The 19,737-nt window shown below is 40.9% G+C and overlaps 1 long non-coding RNA gene, 2 other non-coding genes and 1 pseudogene across 4 annotated transcripts; all 4 read left to right on the forward strand.

Moving 5' to 3' along the window:
- Nucleotides 1-959: 959 nt before the first annotated feature.
- Nucleotides 960-2,627, forward strand: LOC116549632. Of its 2 annotated transcripts, XR_004267977.1 has the most exons (5): nucleotides 961-1,575; nucleotides 1,675-1,752; nucleotides 1,832-1,904; nucleotides 2,222-2,290; nucleotides 2,515-2,627. It is a non-coding gene; the product is annotated as an uncharacterized LOC116549632 (long non-coding RNA). The 2 variants fall into 2 exon arrangements; XR_004267976.1 differs by having other exon boundaries at nucleotides 960-1,575; nucleotides 1,675-1,904.
- LOC116549829 lies at nucleotides 2,041-2,110 on the forward strand. The gene has a single exon (XR_004268106.1). It is a non-coding gene; the product is annotated as a small nucleolar RNA SNORD50 (small nucleolar RNA).
- On the forward strand, nucleotides 2,350-2,417 carry LOC116549828. Its single transcript, XR_004268105.1, has one exon. It is a non-coding gene; the product is annotated as a small nucleolar RNA SNORD50 (small nucleolar RNA).
- A 3,431-nt stretch (nucleotides 2,628-6,058) lies between the features above and the next one.
- LOC116549117 lies at nucleotides 6,059-19,737 on the forward strand (annotated as a pseudogene).

Genomic DNA, 19,737 nt, shown 5'->3' on the forward strand with positions numbered 1-19,737 from the left:
GTGTGTGTGTGTGTGTGAGAATGTACACACAAACATGCTTATAATGAAAGCACTGCTTTTGAATTTTGTAAGTTTGTCTTCTGGATAAAGTATTCAGGGATACTTCTCAAATTTATCTTTCTCTCCTTTCAGTATAACTAATTTAGTACAAAAAAAGTTAAAATTAGCAAAGCATTTCAGCTGTGTGACCTTACCCAAATTACGTCTCTGCTTTAAGCCTCAGTTTTCTCTTCCGCAAAATGGAGCACTGAATCTCACGTTCGCTGTTTGAGCGAGACTTGTATGGTCAGGTTTAGAGTGTAACCGGATGCCTGACAGGAGGAAGCGTGAGAAGGAAAGGGCCCCCACGATGCCTTCATGCCCGCCCTGAGGCCAGGCGGGGCCGCGTGCCGGGGCGGCTCTCACGCAGCGCTTGCCGCTTTTTCACCCGAGCGTTTCTGCCAGCCAACTGCCCTCTCCCGGGAGTGCAGCAGCCAGGGCTCGCGCGCTCGTCCCGCGGCCTCCGCTGGGGGCCCACTCCAGCCAAGCTCCAGCTAGCCAGCCCGGCTTCTCGAGTCGGTTCTAAGCTGAGGCCGCCCTGCTCTGCAAAACTTGTGTCCACTCTCGGGCCCAATCTGTCCTGCGCGGACTTGGCTCAGGGCAGGTGGTAGCGTCGTTTCTAACTACGGCTGTTTGAATTCTGGCGCCACTCCCGCGCCACGTAGGACCGGGTGGCAGCCAGACTCAGAGGCGACGCTTTGCAACGTGCCTGCGGGCGCGCGCTGGGAAAAGGACGGGCGCGCGGCCGGACTGCGGCGCGCGCGCCACAGCGCAGAACCTCGCTCGGAAGAAAGGAGCCGCCGCGCGTGCTCCCGCTAATTCGCGGCCACGCCCCCGTCTATTTCCATGTCCAATAGGTGCGAGAGGGCGGGGCGGCCTTGTCCTGACTCTGGAAGGCTATATAGGGAGCTGCTGGCTAAGCGTTTCGGTCTTTTACGTCGGCCTTGTGCTCCCTCTGGCTGTTTGGTGGGTGAGTCTGTGTTGCGGACGAGTACGGGAGCAAAAGATGGTGGCGCAGGCAGAAATAGGACCTTTAGTACTGTGAAGCCATCTTAGAGATGAGCTTAGAGAGCTGAGGGTTGAAAGCTTGTACGTGGGAAAACACGCGGCCGGACTGCCACCTTACTGAGGTTGAGTCCTGGCGGCCACAGGCTCTGAATTTTGGCGTGAAGAGGCAGATGATCAGCAGCGGGCGCCGCGCGCTTTCAGGCCTCCAGCACGAGCCTGAACGGCGTGGGAAAAACCACAGTTACGGGATTGGGGCAGAGGGTTAGTTTTAAGAGCCAGGGGCCTTTAAAATGGCGAAGACCTTCCGTCGGCGTTATTTTAAAATGGATAGTCTCGACCCTGTGCTGAGATTGAGCTGTTTGAAGGCGGCATTGTGTGCAATTTGGATTAACGAAAGGTAAGGGTTTCATGTGGAAAAACGCCTTGGAGTGTGACATTTCTGCGAGAATGCTCATACATCGATTCCCCGGAGAAACAATGGCGCTATCTTTCAGTGACACAGCGGAGCCTCTCGGTGAAGATGCAAAGGTAAGAGCTGTTAAGCTTAATTTACAAACTAAAGGAGTAAACCTGTTGATAATACAGGAATAGCAACTGTTGCATCCTTTGAAATTTTATTTTTGTTAGGTACGTGAAAAAATTACAACACATCTGGGAGAATATTTAATGGAAAATCACTTGGTTAAAACCTAACACTTTTAACAGGTATGAGTTGTTTTAGTACTTTATGATCGTAGCGTTTAATCTACACTTAGACTAAATTAATATTTTTGTCATTGAACAGCGTTCTGGCTGCTGACAAGTAGCTAATGAAGATATGAATGTCAGATGTCACTGACTAGCAGCTTCATTTTGAAGTAAGTTATGTGGCTTAAAAGTTCTGTAGTATTTGTACTGTAATAGTTGCCTTTTAGATTTACCTTGGTTTATGGTCAGTGTCATAGAAGTGCAGTTTAATGTATTATGTGTACATGTGTAAGGCATGATTGGTCTAATCCATGATGAAACCTATCCCTAAGCTGATGACCTGAAGAAAAATATGTACGGATTCGGCTTCTGAGATTTAAGACCAATGTTCAGAGGTGGAGTAAATTTTGTTGCCATGATTTTGTATCAGCTCTGTTCACAACAGCTCAAAATCTTGGGTTTTTTTTTTTGTTTTTTCTGCCAGCAGTGAGGGTCGCTGTCTGCCCATTGATAGAGGCCAGATTGTCTTGGAAGTGCCAAAGTTGCGACGATTTCTGTAAGTGGAGTTTTTCTATTTTTTTGCTTAGCAATTAGTGAATATTGTGACCTTGGTCTTATCTGTGATGATCTTATCCCGAACCTGAACTTCTGTTGAAAAAAACTACGGATCTGGCTTCTGAGATGGACCATTATAAGGACAATACTTTTTTCAAAATGCTTTTACATAAGCTGTTGTAATGTTGACAGTCTTGTAAGAATCTCATGTTTTTCCTTTTCTAGGGCTAGTACCACGAGGTTTACTTGACTGTGGTATGAAAAGCTGATAAGAAAACCATCCAGAAAAAAGCTCTTCATTTTACAAACATGAAAATAAAACATGTAATTTTGGATTATGTTGTTTTTGTATTATTTTTAAATAGGTCTGAAATGACATGGGGGACATTAGATGGAAAATCTACTAACCAGCCTTATAATTAAATTATTCTGAATGAATGTTTTGGCTTTATGCAAGGTACAATGTAAGGGTTTTTGGATCAGTGTAAGAGTAGAGGGGCAGGAATTACTGGTGGGAAGTATGTGCGGCATTAAAAGAAGTGCTGCTAAGCAAATCATTGAATATTTTGTTTTGATGTAATTATAGATTTGAAAGCCTGGATGCTTAAGTTGAGAAATTAGGGGATGAGATACAGAAAATAGGAGCCCAATACGATAATGATAGCAGTTTATTAACTAAGTGTGGTGATGAGGGAAAGTCACTGATAATCTGATAAAGACATTGTGGCTTGCTAAAATCTACGAAGAAAGAGATCATTTGGCAGGATGGGTTACATATAATGCCGAGTATCTGATATTACCAAATAGAGAGAAGCCTTGGCATGTAACATTTGGAGATAGAAAATGCATCTTCACTATCGGGTGTGGTGGCTCACACCTGTTATCACAACACCTTTGGGAGGCTGAGGCAGGCAGATCAGCTGAGGGAGATCAGTCTGACCAAAACATGGAGAAGCCCTGTCTCTACTAAAATACAAAATTAGCCGGATGTAGTGACATATGCCTGTAATCCCAGCTACTCAGGAGGCAGAGGTTGCAGTTAGCCAAAGTAACACCATTGCACTCCAGCCTGGGCAGCAACAGTAAGACTCCTATCTCAAAATGAAAATGCACCTTCACACTGAAGGTAGTGTGTTTAAGATGGCAGTTAAAGCAGTGTTTGCATTTGCACCCTTGCTCTGATGCCCTTACCTGCTATACTTAAAACTCTATTAATCATTGTCTGTCATTCTTTCTCCCTCTCCTAGAACTTTTGCTTAAAATTTTAAAATCTGTTTTTCATTAGTTCAAAAATGCCTAGAACAGGGCCAGGCACTTCAGTAAGTGGTAAAAAGACTATTGAGATCCCATAGTTTTCAGGGAAGATTTCCATTACCCTTTTGTCAAAGCTGGCAAACAGGACAAAATTGTGAAATAGACCATTTGCTTTGGAGCCCTCTGACCTCTTTTTCTGTACCTCGTTCTACCTCCCTTGCCTTCCAACAGATCTTTTAATATGTCACATTTTCTTAGTTGATATCAAAATTAGTATTCCACATTTACTTTATATTCACTGAGCTGTGCTAGTTTCTGCCAAAAAGCCCTGAAATAAAGAACCATTTTGTCAATACTGGCACAAGATGTCTAGGAAAAGTCAAGCTATAAAGAATTCTTGAAAATAGAACAAGTGGTTTTGAGTCTTAAACCAGCACAGATGTTGGGAAAATAGGCCTAAGAAATACTGGGCAAAGATAGTATGGTCCAGAGCCTGAGAGAGAAATACTGAGGGTTTGGGTACCAACAGGGTCGATAGATGTGGGACAGAAAGCTAAAATGTTAATACCCTTAAGCTATTAGTCTCTAATAGCCTCCTAAAAACTCAGGCAATATTGGCTAAGATCAGGGACTTTTAGTTGTGTGAGTTAACCCTCGAGTATATCTGCTGCTTGGGACCAGGTACAATGGTTCATGCTTGTAATCCCAGCACTTTGGGAGGATTGTTTGAACCTAGGAAGAGACAGGCCTGGAAACAGCAAGATGTCATCTCCACAAATAAAATTAGCCGAGTGTGGTGACATGCACTTGTTCCAGCTACTCAGGAGACTGAGATGGGAGGGTCACTTGAACCTAGAGGTTGAGGCTGCAATCAGCCATGATTGCACCTCTACTCTAGCCTGAGCAGCAGACAAAGGCCCTGACAAAAAAAAAAGGACCTAAACAGCTTGACTATACTTACTAGACTGGGATATGTATGCTTCTGATTGATTTCAGAAGTTAAAAGATAATTTACATGTGTCTGACTTTAGCCAACAGGAATTTATCATGTGCCTTATACCAGGCTTCCAGGTAATCTTAAAATATAGTAAGCTCAAACCTACCATTTGGTGCTTTCTAAAATTAGTTCTATTGCCAGAAACCCAATATCCACTGTTGTTGGCTCCCCAGTCAAGTGTCCTGTGAACTGAGGAACACGTCAGTACTCACAGCCCAGTGTGCATGAAAGAGCTTTTAGCTGTTTTCATGATTTTTGTAACAGTTCCCCAGTTGGGATTAGAGCCTTTGTTTGAATCTCAGCCTGCTAGAATAACCTGCTTATCTTTTGCTAGTCCTTCACTGGGAGTGGGCCCCTCATTCCTATCTTCCCAAAAACTTGGTTCTGGATCCAAACAACATAGTACTTAGTTATAAGTATATATTAGTATATATGACCTAGCTGTCTGACTGAATGTTGCCACTGCCTCTGGTCTTACTCCCTCCACCCTGCATGTACACAGAGACCATGTTGGGGCAGAAGAGGATACCTTTTCAGTATGAGAACCAGACTCTTACTCTCATGAGTCCTGGTCTCCTCCCCATATTACTAGTCCACTGCTGAGGTCTCAGCATGCAATGTAGCTGAGTTTATCAGAGTTACAAGGGTTTAATAATTAAAGAATTTCAAATCAATTACAGTTCAATCTAACCTATTTCAGAACTTAATTTTCCTTGTTAGTTACTTCACTTATTATAGTTCTCTTCAAAAGAGCAATGGAATAATGGAAAAGGCATTTAGAATATGCAAAAAGTTTATCATTTAAAGATGATATTTACAAATGTGCATAACTTTATTGAAATCAGGAAACTGTTTTGTCCTTGCCTCCTGTAGTGAATATAATGATGTACAAAAATGTGTACATTTTAAAAGTATACCATTTTAAGTTTTTTTCCATAGGTACACACTCATAAAACCATGAACATCATCAAGATAATGACTATATCCATCACTCCCAAAAATGTTCTCTTGTAGGCTTAATTTTGAACTTGTTTAAGATGGCACATGATACTCAAATAGGGATCTTTAAGTAGGCAGTTAGATATGGAAGTCCACAGTTCAGAGGAGAGGGCTGAGCTAAAGAAATAAAATTGGGAGTCATCAACATATGTAAGGCATATTTAAAGCCATAAGATGAGATGAGATCACCAATAGAGAAAAAAGTCCAAGAGTTGAACACTGTGGCTTTTCAGGATTAGGACATTTCAGGTTTATTCAAATCCTAGAGAATAATTTGTGCCAAGGGACTAAAATCAGCATGTACAAATCTGTTGTCAAGTTCAACAAAGTAGAAAACCATCGATGCCTAGAATTGAAATGAGCCAAGAAAAAGAAGGATGAGAACCAAGCAAATAATTGCTTGGGGCTGGAAAATGCCTTGGATTTAATGCAGTCCATTGGTCAACATGAAAATTGAAGAAGTTAGTGCCTGATGATGACTGCAAAGTAACAGACAAGTGATCTTCAGGAGAGAATAAGATGAGGAATTTAGGAAATATGGTAAGTCTTTTTCATCAGACTCTGCAGAGTTGGAGGAAAATGGAGCTGACCATGGACAAGTTATAAATTTGCCTAGCATTGATAAAGTATCAGCTGAGGCTGAAAATCACCAATTTTAACAAAGATAATCAATATATTTCTTCAGTACTCTGTGGTGCTTATCTCCCTGGGAGCAGAAAGCAGATAGACTAGATTAATCCAAAATCAGGGATAAACTGACCAAGCGGGGCAGAGCAATAATGGGCCAAAAGTATTGAGGATGCAGGTAAAAGTGCTAAAATTACTGTATTGACCTTATAATCCCAAGCTGATCAGGGAAGGGAAAAAAAAAAAAAAAAAAAAAAAACGGAAAGGGCTGGAAAATTGTCACAGGTAATGACAGAGGATCAGATGTGCCATAGAAAGGTGTTGTTGAAAACAAGGTAGAATAAGGCCCTCTCCATTTATACTGCAGACTGAGCCGTATATCATGTTGTGATTATTTGTTTCTCCCTCTCTGGACCTGGAGTGTCAGTTCTTCTAAAGCAGAGACTTCCCTTTAATCTCTCTTTAAACTTGGTGCCTAGGACAATGTAACAGCATCCATAAAGTGTCTAATAGAATGGAATTCAATGTGGTTTTTAGTGTGGAACTGGCGGTGTGATTTAAATTCTCCAAAAGAGATAGAAGTGAGAAAAGTTGGAAGCTGTTGTGGCCTTCCAACTTCATATTTTGAATACCCCAAAAAGAAGAATAATGTAAACCCAGAATCACTATCACTGATGAGATTCAAAAGAATTGAGATGTACCCCAAAGAATATACCTTACTAGTGTCCTAGAGAAGTTTAATGTGTTTAATTAATACTTATGTTCTTTTTTTTTTTTTTAAAGACGGGGTTTCACCATGTTGGTCAGGCTGGTCTTGAACTCCCGACCTCAGGTGATCCGCCCACCTTGGCTTCCAAAGTGCTTGGATTACAGGTATGAGCCACCACACCCGGCAATACCTATGTTCTTATTGATGCAGTTAAAGTGACCAACTATTAGCAACAAACCCCAAACTGTCCTTTGTACAAAAATAGTTGATTAGGCCAGGTACAGTGGCTTACACCTGTAATCCCAGTACTTTCAGAGGCCAAAGTGGGAAGATCACTTGAGGCCAGGAATTTGAGACCCGCTGGGCAGCATAGCAAGACTGTCTTTACAAAGTGTTAAAAAATTAGCTGGGCTACTTGGAGGATCTGGCTACATGGCAGGCTGAGATGAGAGAATTGCTTGAGCCCAGGAGTTCAAGACGGCAGTGACCTATGATTGTGCCATTGCACTCTAGCTGGGCAAGAGTGAGACACTTTCTCAAAAAAAAAAAAAAAAAAAAATTGAAATTATTTGCACTGTGTCTATATTACTGCTCATATGCATATTTTTAATAACTGGAGGCCATACCATCAATAAAAACACATTGAGTGCATTAAAAATATGGATATATAAGCAGTAATAAAAATAAAGGCCAAATAACCTTATTATTATCATTATTTTAGAGACAAGGTCTTATACTGTCACCCAGGCTGGAATACAGTGGCCTGATGATAGCTCACCTTGAACTCTTAGGCTCAAGGGGTCCTCCCACTCAGCCTCCCAAATAGCCAGGAGATCATCCTCCAGCATATGCCACCAAGCTCAGCTGATTTGTATTACTTTTTGTAGGGACAGGGCGTTACTATGTTGCCACGGCTGCTCTCAAGCTCCTGACTGCAAGTGATCCTTCCACCTTGGCCTGCTAAAGTGCTGAGATTACAAGTGTGAGCCTCCTCACCAAGCGGCTATTTTTTTTTTTTTGAGACGGAGTTTCACTCTTGTTACCCAGGCTGGAGTGCAATGGCGTGATCTAGGCTCACCGCAACCTCCGCCTCCTGGGTTCAGGCAATTCTCCTGCCTCAACCTCATGAGTAGCTGGGATTACAGGCAGGCGCCACCATGCCCAGCTAATGTTTTGTATTTTTAGTAGAGACGGGGTTTCACCATGTTGACCAGGATGGTCTCGATCTCTTGACCTCGTGATCCACGCCCCTGGGCCTCCCAAAGTGCTGCGATTACAGGTTTGAGCCACCGTGCCTGGCTATTTTTTTTTTTTAAAGCAATGAAATGAGAGTTCATTCTGTCACCCAAGCTGGTCTTGAATTCCTGGCTTCAAGTGGTCCTCCTACCTCAGCCTCCTGAGTAGCTGGTATTATTGATGTGAGTGGCCACACTTATACCAAATAATTTTAATCAACTACTTTTACACAAAAGTGTAGTCAGTCTGGTGCCAGGCACAGTAGCTCACGCCTGTAATCCCAGCACTTTACAATGTCAAGGCAGGCAGTTCACTTGAGGTCAGGAGTTTGAGACCAGCCTGGCCAACATGGTAAAACCCCATCTCTACTAAAACTACAAAAATTAGCCAGGCATGGTGGCTAATGCTACTTGGGAGGGTAAGGCAGGAGAATCGCTCATACCCAGGGCTCAGAGTTCGCTGTGAGCCAAGATCACGCCACTGCACTCCATCCAGCCTGGGTTACAGAGTGAGACTCTGTCTCAAAATAAAAAATAAAAATAAAAAAACTAACAAAAGTACAGTTTGGGAATTGTTGCTAATAATTGATTAGTTTAATTGCTTCAATGAAAACAAGCATTAAACTACTCTGGAGCAATAGTAAGGTATACTCTTTGGGATACATCTTAATTCTGACTTGAATTTCATTGCTGATGGAGATTCTGAGTTTATGTTAAATTTCTCTTTGAAAGAGAATGTACATTGACTAGCCCTTAAAAAAAGAAAAAAGTGGCCAGGCATGGTGGCACACGCCTATAATCCCAGCACTTTGGGTGACTGAGCCAGGCAAATCACCTGAGGTCAGGAGTTCAAGACCAGCTTTGCCAACATGATGAAACCCCGTGTTTACTAAATATATAAAAATTAGCCGTGCATGGTGACAGTCACCTGTAATCCCAGCTACTCAGGAGGCTGAGGCAGGAGAATCGCTTGAACCCAGGAGGTGGAGGTTGCAGTGAGCCAAGATTGCACCACTGAACTCCAGCCTGGGCAGCAGAGAGAGACTCTGTCTCAAAAAAAAAAAAAAAGGAAAAGAAAAAAGAATATGCAAACATTGCGGCCAGGTATGGTGGCTTGCCTGTAACCCCCACAGTTTGGTAGGCCAAGGCAGGAGGATTGCTTGAGCCCAGGATTTTAAGTTTAAGACCAGCCTAGGCACAGCAAGGCCCTGTCTTAAAAAAAGATATATAAGGCCGGGCACGGTGGCTCAAGCCTGTAATCCCAGCACTTTGGGAGGCCGAGGCGGGTGGATCACGAGGTCAAGAGATCGAGACCATCCTGGTCAACATGGTGAAACCCCGTCTCTACTAAAAATACAAAAAATTAGCTGGGCATGGTGGCGCGTGCCTGTAATCCCAGCCACTCAGGAGGCTGAGGCAGGAGAATTGCCTGAACCCAGGAGGCGGAGGTTGCGGTGAGCCGAGATCGCGCCATTGCACTCCAGCCTGGGTAACATGAGCGAAACTCCGTCTCAAAAAAAAAAAAAAAAAAGATATATATATATACATACACATATATATATATACATACACACACACACACACACACACACACACACACACATATATATATATATACACATACACATATATATATATAGAGAGAGAGAGAGAGATGGAGCTACACATTGTTCAGAGTTTGGTCACATGCCCAGAGATATCAGGACAGTTTTGAAGTTCATGGACTTGTCCCCACATATTGATATATAGTAGCTCACTTTCTTGAAGGATATTGTTTGCTTTCAATTCAATCTGTTCCTCAGGAGATTGAACCATATTGGTAGACTAAGTGTGTGATGATTCAGAAATATTCTAAGGTTTGCATTCATTTGTTCTTTAAACAAATATCCTGAATGCCTACCATGTATACATACTATCCTAGGCACTAAAGATACAGTAATAAACCAAACAAAAATCTCTGCCCTTGTGGAGCTTACATTTTGGGAAGAGGAGAAGGACATTACATAATAAATAAATTATTAAGTATGTTAGAAAATGAGAAGTGACAGAAAAAATAGGATATGAGACATTGGGAGTAGGTTTGGAAAGCTGATAAATATTGCAGTTTCAAATGGGGATTCTCTCATCTGAGAGGCAATTAAAGTACCTGGGGTTGACAGAATAGGCTTCAATGAAAAGGTGAGATTAATTAAGCAGAGATTTAGATATCTAAATCCCTCACCCCGTTTGTTAGGTGAGAGATTGAGCTATGCATTTATCTGGGAAAAGGTCATTTCCATAGCAGTGGCCCAGAGGAAGGAGCATGCATAGTGAGAAAGGAAGCAAGGCATACAGCTTATGTAGGGCTTAACGGGTCTTTTTTTTTTTTTTTTTTTTTGAGATGGAGTCTCACTCTGTTGCTAGGCTGGAGTGCAGTGGCACTATCCTGGCTTACTGCAACCTCCAACTTGTGGGTACAAGCGATTCTCCTGCCTCAGCTTCCTGAGTAGCTGGAACTACAGGCATGCGCCACCATGCCCAGCTAATTTTTAGTAGACAGGGTTTCACTGTTTTGCCCAGGATGGTCTTGATCTCTTGGCGTTGTGATCTGCCCACCTTGGCCTCACAGAGTGCTGCAATTATTGGGTCATTGAAAGGATTTCACTCTTAGTCAAATGGGAGCCACTGTGAAAGAAAACACAGAAACTCCAAGTATGATTCATATGCATCAAAATCTATGAACCCTAGCCCTAGGGCCCAGATTATGTCCTCTAAATACTACTTACTGCTAAAAGGAAACAGATCTGGGACAAGAAATGTACAAGATGAGCTTGTTGCACCTTGCTATAGTAGGTAGCAAGACTGCTAGAGTTATGATAAAGGAACTCAGGAGTCAACTTGGAGAGTCTCTCACTTTCCAAAGATGGAAAATTTGTCTATTATTGAACTATAATAGAGAAAAAGACAGAAAATATCTTCAAATCTATGAATTCAGAATGATACTTTTAAAAACTGAATTTGGTAGTGTTAAAGGATGCTAATCATCACTTTCAGAACTGCAGATAAAGGGACTTTCCAATACCAACTGTACTGACATAGCCAAATAAAAGGTGATAAAAAGTTTGTCTTTATTGATATATTCCAGTGAGCAATGAAAAAAGATTGGCACAATTAGAATATCATCATTTTGCAACGTTCTAACAAATTAATTTATATAAGCAATAAATATCAATGACTTCTAACATCCAAAAAAGAGAGGCGATAGATATTATATGTCCCTGAAGAAAGAATTTGCCACTGCCTATTTCAAACTCTTGTCTGAAAACCACAAGAATGAATATGAATTTGATAAAGCCTCTGGATATAATTACCAATTTACAGATGACAGAGAAATATGTTAAACTACATTACAGAGATCCAATCAGCAAAATCCAGACTATGAAAAACTCTACAAATGATTTTTTTTTTTTTTTGAGATGGAGTCTTGCTCTGCTGCCCAGGCTGGAGTGCAGTGGCACGATCTCAGCTCACTGCAACCTCTACCTCCCAGGTTCAAGCAATTCTCCTGTCTCAGACTCCTGAGTAGCTGGGATTACAGGCGCCTGCTGCCATGCCTGGCTAATTTTTGTATTTTGGGTGGAGACCTGGTTTCACCATGTTAGCCAGGCTGTTCTCAAACTCCTGACCTCAAGTGATCTGCCTGCCTTTACCTCCCAAAGTGCTTAGATTACAGACGTCAGCACTGCGCCCAGCCCACAAATGATTTCTATAACAAATAAATTGCAAGGAAAGAAACCAACCAAACAAGAGATGAATGGGTAACCTATAAATCAAGATCTGAAAAGATATATCAACATTCTCAATGTTTGTATCCCAGTTAAATTCTCATTCAATATTGGGGAAAAAAATTATGACATTTATGAGATATATGTTTAAACACAGGGTATTTCATGTATTAAAAAATAATTGGGACTTTGTTAGGTGTGATAATGGCATTTGGCTCTTTGTTGTTAAAGAGGCTGTATCTTTTAGACATACATACTGAATTATTTATGGATAAAATGATTTGATGTCTGAGATTTGCTTCAAAATAATACAGGAAACAAAGGAAGTGGTTGAAGGGTATAGATGAAACAAGATTAGCCTGAAGTTGATAATTGTTAACATTGGATGATGGGCTTAGGAGTTTATTATACTCTTTCTCTATTTTTGTACATGTCTGAAATTTATACAATAAATTTTTTTTAATCTGTGAGTTTTTTATGTTGATTTAATTTCCAAAACAAGATATTGTGTTTCCTTACAATTTGATTTTATATTCTGGCTAGTTCTGTAACAGAACAATGCAGTTTCCTGCTGCCACAAACATGGCCCACCTGTCCATATTAGATGTGTAATGTCTTCATGATTCTACAGTGCTCTCATATATTCTCTTTGTGATTAAATTCAGGGTATTCCACTCAGAACATATGCTTTAGGGACACTTTACATGCATTAAGTAAAATAATGCAGGCCAGGCACGGTGGCTCACGCCTGTAATCTCAACATTCTGTGAGACCAAGGCAGGCAGATCACAGGAGGTCAGGAGTTCAAGACAAGCCTGGCCAACATGGTGAAAATCTGTCTCTAAAAATCTAAAAAGACAAAAAACAGCCAGGCGTGGTGGCACATGCCTGTAATCCCAGCTACTCAGGAGGCTGAGGCAGGAGTAATCGCTTGAACCTGGGAGGTGGACATTGCAGTGAGCCTCTAGATGGCGCCATTGCACTCCAGGATGGGTGACAAAGTGAGACTCCATCTCAAAAAAAAAAAAAAAAAAAAAAGAAAAGAAAAGGCCTGGCGCAGTGGTTTATGTCTGTAATCCCAGCACTTTGGGAAGCTGAGGCAGATGAATCACCTAGAGGTCAGGAGTTGGAGACCAGCCTGACCAATATGAGGTGAAACTTCATCTCTACTAAAAATACAAAAATTAGCTGGGTGTGATAGCGCATGCCTGTAGTCCCAGGTATTTGGGAGGCTGAGACAGGAGAATTGCTTGAACACAGGAGGTGGAGGTTGCAGTGAGCCGAGGTTGTGCCACTGCACTCCAGCCTAGGCAACAGAGCAAGACTCCATCTCAAAAAAAAAAAAAAAAAAAGGAAATGAAAGAAAGAATGCATATAACATGTTTAATATAGTGCTTGTCATCATGCATTAGCTATAACTGTTAATAAAGTTGGGTGTTTCTGTGCATATCAGTAAACACAATATTGTAAGCCACTACGTTCAAATAAGTTAAGTGCATCAGATCCCTTCAGTTAAAAAATATGTGATCTGTAGAAACAGCTAAGTAAAATTCCTTAACAGTGTCTCATGACTTAAAAACACAGCACGGGCCAGGCGCAGTGGTTCACTCCTGTAATCCCAGCACTTTGGGAGGCCGAGGCGGGTGGATCACCTGAGATTGGGAGTTTCAGACTAGCCTGGCCAACATGGTGAAAACCTGTCTCTACTAAAAATGCAAAAATTAGCCAGATGTGGTGGTGCATGCCTGTAATCCCAGCTACTCAGGAGGCTGAGACAGGAAAGTCTCTTGAACCCAGGAGGCAGAGGTTGCAATAAGCCAAGATTGTGTCACTGCACTGCAGCCTGGGCGACAGAGTGAGACTCCATCTCAAAAAAAAAAAAAAAGCACAGCGAGGAGTGGAGACTTACACCTATAATCTCAGCACTTTGGGAGGGCAAGACACAGGGATGACTTGAGCCCAGGAGTTTGAGACCAGCCTGGGCAACACAGCAAGACCATCTCTTTATAAGAAAATTTAAACATTAGCTGGGTATGGTGTCATATACCTATAGTCACAGCTACTCTGGAGGCTGAGGTTGGGGGGAATCACTTGAACCCCTGGATTCAAGAGTCAGACCCTGTCTCAAAAACTGATTAGAGATAGACAGATAGATAGACAGACAGATAGATAGATGATGATGATGATAGATAGATAGAAAAATAGATATAAAGTCAGATATCAATCGATCTTGCTAAAAATTATATGCATATCTCTCACCCCTTCCCTGTGGCTCAGGTAGAACAATTTGACCAACAAGGTATATGTGGGGCATCAGCATATTACACCAAACATCTAATATTCTGAATTTCTCTCTGTTACCATTTCTGCTCTATGGTATTACTTCATGATCTCCTAATCCAACAACCTATATATCCCCCATCTTTGTTTTATTTATTTATTTATTTATTTTTTGAGACGGAGTCTTGATGCACAATGGCACAATCTCAGCTCACTGCAACCTCTACCTCCTGGGTTCAAGCGATTCTCCTGCCTCAGCCTCCCAAGTAGCTGGGACTATAGGCCCCCACCACCATGCCCGGCAAATTTTTGTATTTTTAGTAGAGATGGAGTTTCACCATGTTGGCCAAGATGGTCTCAGTCTCAGCCTCGTGATCTGCCCACCTTAGCCTCCCAAAGTGCTGGGATTACAGGCATGAGCCACCGTGCCTGGCCTATCCCCCATCTTTTCATTATGAACATGTCAAACAGTTAAAAAATTTAAGAACAGAATATTGAGTAACTGAAGCCATAGGTATTTTTCTTCTCCTTTTTCAAATAATGCCTAGTTTCTTAATCCAACTGTATAAAACTCTGCATACTATATTCTCTGATAGCCATATAATTTTTTTAAAATTCATATTAATGAAATATTTCCACTGTTTTTGCCTTGTAGAAAAATGAGAGAACATAATACACTTATATGGCAGCTTAAAAGAGTTCCAGTGTGAATTTAGACATTATCTTCTTGGTAATATTTTTCACAGAACAGATGATTAAACTATTTATTTATTTATTTATTTATTTGTGACAGGGTCTCTCTATATCAACCAGGCTGGAATGCAGTGGTACAATCATAGCTCACTTGCAGCTTCGAATTCCTAGGCTCAAGTGATCCTCCCACCTCAGCCTCCCAAGTAGCTGGAACTAGCAGGTGCATGCCACTACACAAAACTGGCTACTTTTTTTTTTTTTTTTTGTAGAGACAGGGTCTCTCTCTGTCACCCAGGCTAGTCTCAAATTCCTGGGCTCAAGTGATGATCTCAACTCAGCCTCCCAAAGTGCTGGGATTACAGGTGTAAGCCGCTGTACTTGGCAAGGTGAAGAACTGAAAGCTGGAGAATTTAATGCCAGCAGAGGATGGTTCAAGATATATGTGTGTGTGTGAATGTTTAGTATATATATGTCTCTGTGTGTCTGTGTGTGTGTGTGTGTGTGTGTGTGTGTGTGTGTGTGTGTGTATGAGTATATTTTAAGAGACAAAGGTCTCACTCTATTTCCCAGGTTGAAGTGCAGTGGCTTGATCACAGCTCACTATAGCTTCTAACTCCCGGGCTCAAGCAATCCTGCCTCAGCCTCCTAAATAACTGGGAACACAGTAACATGCCACTATGCCTGATTTCAATGTAAAAATAACTTTCCAAAATATACCTTTTATATGTCAACATTTCTTCCATACATATCTCTTAATAAAACACCATCTCTGTCTTAAGATGCTTTTACCTGAATATAACATCAAACTCCAAATGGCTTAAACTATACCTAAATTTCTTTTGTTTTTTTTTTTTTTTTTTCTTTTTCTGGAGATGAAGTCTTGCTCTCATCACCCAGGCTAGAGTGCAGTGGCATAATCTCATCTCACCACAACCCCTGCCTCCCATGTTTCCAGGTTTAAGCGATTCTCCTGCCTCAGCCTCCTGAGTGGCTGGGATTACAGGCGCCTATCACCACGCCCGGCTAATTTTTGTACTTTTGTACTTTTAATTCCGTACTTTTAGTAGAGACGAGGTTTTGCCATGTTGGCCAGGCTGGTCTTGAACCCCTGACCTCAGGTGATCTGCCCACCTCGGCCTCCCAAAGTGCTAGGATTATGGGCATGAGCCACTGCGCCCAGCCAAATTTCTTAGCTCTTATAAAAGGAAGCTCGGAGGTAATGAAAGTAAATTGGTTTAATGGCACAGTTATTACACTAGGAACCCAGATTTGTTTCATTTTCCACTCCACCACCCTAGGTCTATAAGTTTTGCCCTCAGAATGGCTTCTCTCATGGTCACAAACTGGCAGCAGCAGTTCCAGACATCGTTTCTAGACACATTAGCCAGAGGAAAAGAGGAATTATCTCTTATTTTATTTCTTCTTGAGAATGAGGAACTCGGTTCTAGAAATTTCCGACAGACCACATTTCACATCTCATTTACTAGTATTAGATCATGTAACCATTACTAAACTACTTACTATGAAGGAGAATGGCATTACTATGATTGATGTGGACCAATCATTTGGGGACAGAATGAATGTTGGGGTTTCAACCACAATAGCTAATATGACATTTTACACGCTTCTACCTGAGTATAAGTGACTAATATTCACATGTCAATGTCCAAACAATTTGGTTTATTAGTTCTTTGACTTCCTCCACTTTCTCCCTCCACTCCAGTCTTTTTTATCTGAGATTCCACTATCCCATATAGAGCCATGGATAAAATTCAAGAAGTCTATGAACTTAGACAGGGGAAAATATGTATACTTTTACTAAACACTAACTGAAGTTTAGCATTTCCTTCAATAACGAATGTAGACTGTACACCACAGTATACTAGCAATATCTATGGGTTTGTCACCAATAGAAAACACAGCTATTTTTTTTCCAAAGAGACATCTGCATCCTTATGTTTATTGCAGCACTATTCACAATAGCTAAGATATGGAATCAACTTAGGTGTCCAACAACAGATAAATAAAGAAAATGTGTCTTGCATGTTGGAATCAAAGAAATTTTTAAAATTAAAAAAAAGGAAAAAGAAAATGTGGGCTGGACACAGTGGCTCACACTTGCAATCCCAGCACTTTGGTAAGCTGAAGCAGAATTGCTTGAGCCCAGTTATTCAAAACCAGCCTGGGCAACATAGCAAGATTCCATCTCTACAAAAAAATTTAAAAATTAGCCAAGTACAGTAGTGTGTGCCTGTAGTCCCAGCTACTTGTAAGGCTGAGGTGGGAGGATCATTTGAGCCCAGGAGACTGAGGCTGCAATGAGCCGTGTAGTGAACCATGATAACACCACTGCACCCCAACCTGATCAACAGAGCAAGACCTTGTCTCAAACAAAAAAAAATGGAAAATGTGGTGTATATATATATAATGGGCTACTATTCAGTCATAAAAAAGAATGACATCATGTCATTTACAGCAACATGGATGGAACTGGAAGACACTATGTTAAGTGAAATAAGCCAGGAACAGAAGGTTAAACACCACGTTTTCACTCATGTGGAAGCTAAAAAAAGTTGATCTCATAGAAGTAAAATGTAGAACAAAGGATACTAGAGGTTGGGAATGGTATGGGAGATGGGAAGATAGGGAGAGATTTGTTAAAGGATATAAAATTATAGCTAGATAGGAGGAATAAATTCTAGTGTTCTACACCACTGTGGGATGACTATAGTTAACAATAATATATAGTTTCAGATAACTTGAAGTAGGATATTGAATGTTCCTCACACAAAAAAATGATAAATGTTTGAGATGGTGAATATGTTAATTGCCCTGATATGATGACTATATATGATGTATATTGAAACATCACTATGTACCCCATGAATATGTACAATTATAATATGTGAACTTAAAAACATTTAAAAGTTAATAAAAAAATCTAAAACATACAAGGAATTGAGCCAGCATGAAAAAGAATTAGCAAAATCTTCAAACCTCAAGACCAGACTCTCAGGACTTCAGATACAGAAATTTTAAATAAAAATTATAAAATAAATATGTTAAAATGTTTAAAGAAATACATTGGTATATGATAAAGAAATAAAAGACCATCAAAAATAATTTGGATGACATGAAAACAATAAAATAGACATTCTGGAAATAAAACGTGTATAATGGACAGGAGTGAACGTCCTTTGCTTCTGACCTCTCTGCATTTGCAAGTAGCCTGAGCCAGAAAATGCTAGAAGACCTCAGAAGCCAAGTGGAAGCCCCACGGTGAAGCCAGGACAGCCTTCATTTCAGACTCAGCAGCTGTCCGTGGTCGTGGCTGACACATTGCTGGAGCATGTGTGCTGCCTGAACATTGACTGGCCACCCCCCACAGCCCAGAACACTGCCATCATCTGTACTATTGGCCCAGCTTCCTGATTGGTGGAAATGTTGATGATTAAGTCTGGAATTAATATGGCTTGTCTGAACACACGAGTACCACACAGAGGCCATCAAGAATGTGTGCACAACTATAGCTTTGCTTCTGACCCCAGTCTTTAGCGGCCAGTTTCTGTGACTGTGGACACTAAAGGGCCTGATATCTGAACTGGGCTCACGCAGGGAAATGTCCCCGTGGAGGTGGAGCTGAAGAAGGGAGCTACCTTCAGATCACACTGGATAATGCCTACATGGAAAACTATGATGAGAACTTCCTGTGGCTGGACTACAAGAACATTTGCAAGGTAGTAGAAGTGGGCAGCAAGATCTACAGATACAATAATTTATTTTTCTGCAGGCGGAGCAGAAAGGAACTGACCTTCTGGTAATAGCAGTGGAAAATGGTGGCTTCTTGGGCAGCAAAAAGGGTGTAGACCTTCCTGGGTGGCTGTGGAGCTGCTTGCCATGTCAGAAAAAGACATCCAGGATCTGAAGCTTGGGGTAGAATGGGATGTGGATATGGTGTTTGCCTCTCACATCCACAAGGCATCTTATGTCCATGAAATTAGAAAGGCAATTATTGCAAATTGGAGCAAGGTTCCCACTTGCCTACCAGAGTTAGGCTCTTACCTTCCCACAGGAACTGAGACCCACAGCTATTTTTATGTATCTTACAGTTCAGATCAGATACAAATGTATAAACCTCTACATTATTTCTACCTAGAAATTATGACACCCTTTAAGCCTGTCACAAATTTTATAATTTAATGCAAAGAAGCACATATATTACTATAGGACACTTTCAGTTTGTTTAAATATTTTGATAATTGTATTTTAATGTAAACAGTTTCATTTATTATCTTATACAGATGGTCTCCAATTTATAATGGTTCAACTTATAATTTTTTATCTTTACAATGGTGTGAAAGCAATACATTTTGAATAGAAACTGTAGATCAAATACCCATTCAACCATTCTGATTTTCATTTTACTGAAGTATTTAATAAAACATATGAGATGTTCAACCTTTTAACTTTGTATTAGATTATATTGCCTAATTAAAAGTAAGTGTTCTGAGTGCATTTAAGATAGACTAGGCAAACGATGTTCAGTAGGTTGGTTATATTAAATGCATTTTCAACTTATAATATTTTCAACTTTACAATATTGTCGATGGGATTTATCTGAACATAACCTCATTGTAAATTGAAGAGCATCTTTTATGCATTTAAAAATATTTTTTGAGAAGGGGTCAATAGGCTTCACCAGACTGGCAAAGTGGTATACAGCATGAAAAGTTAAGGACCTCTGCATTTCATATCAAATCCTACTTGTTTTTAACTTCACTTCATATCCAGCCTAATTTCAAGGTAACCTCTCTCATGCAATATTCAGTGACCCTCTCGTGCAATATTCCCAACTTCCTTGCCCTGTCTTCTTTCCTGGACAACTACTGA

This window comes from Sapajus apella, unplaced genomic scaffold, assembly GCF_009761245.1.
Source record: "Sapajus apella isolate SASKATOON/1434 unplaced genomic scaffold, GSC_monkey_1.0 scaffold6, whole genome shotgun sequence".
NCBI classification, from domain to species: Eukaryota; Metazoa; Chordata; class Mammalia; order Primates; family Cebidae; genus Sapajus; species Sapajus apella.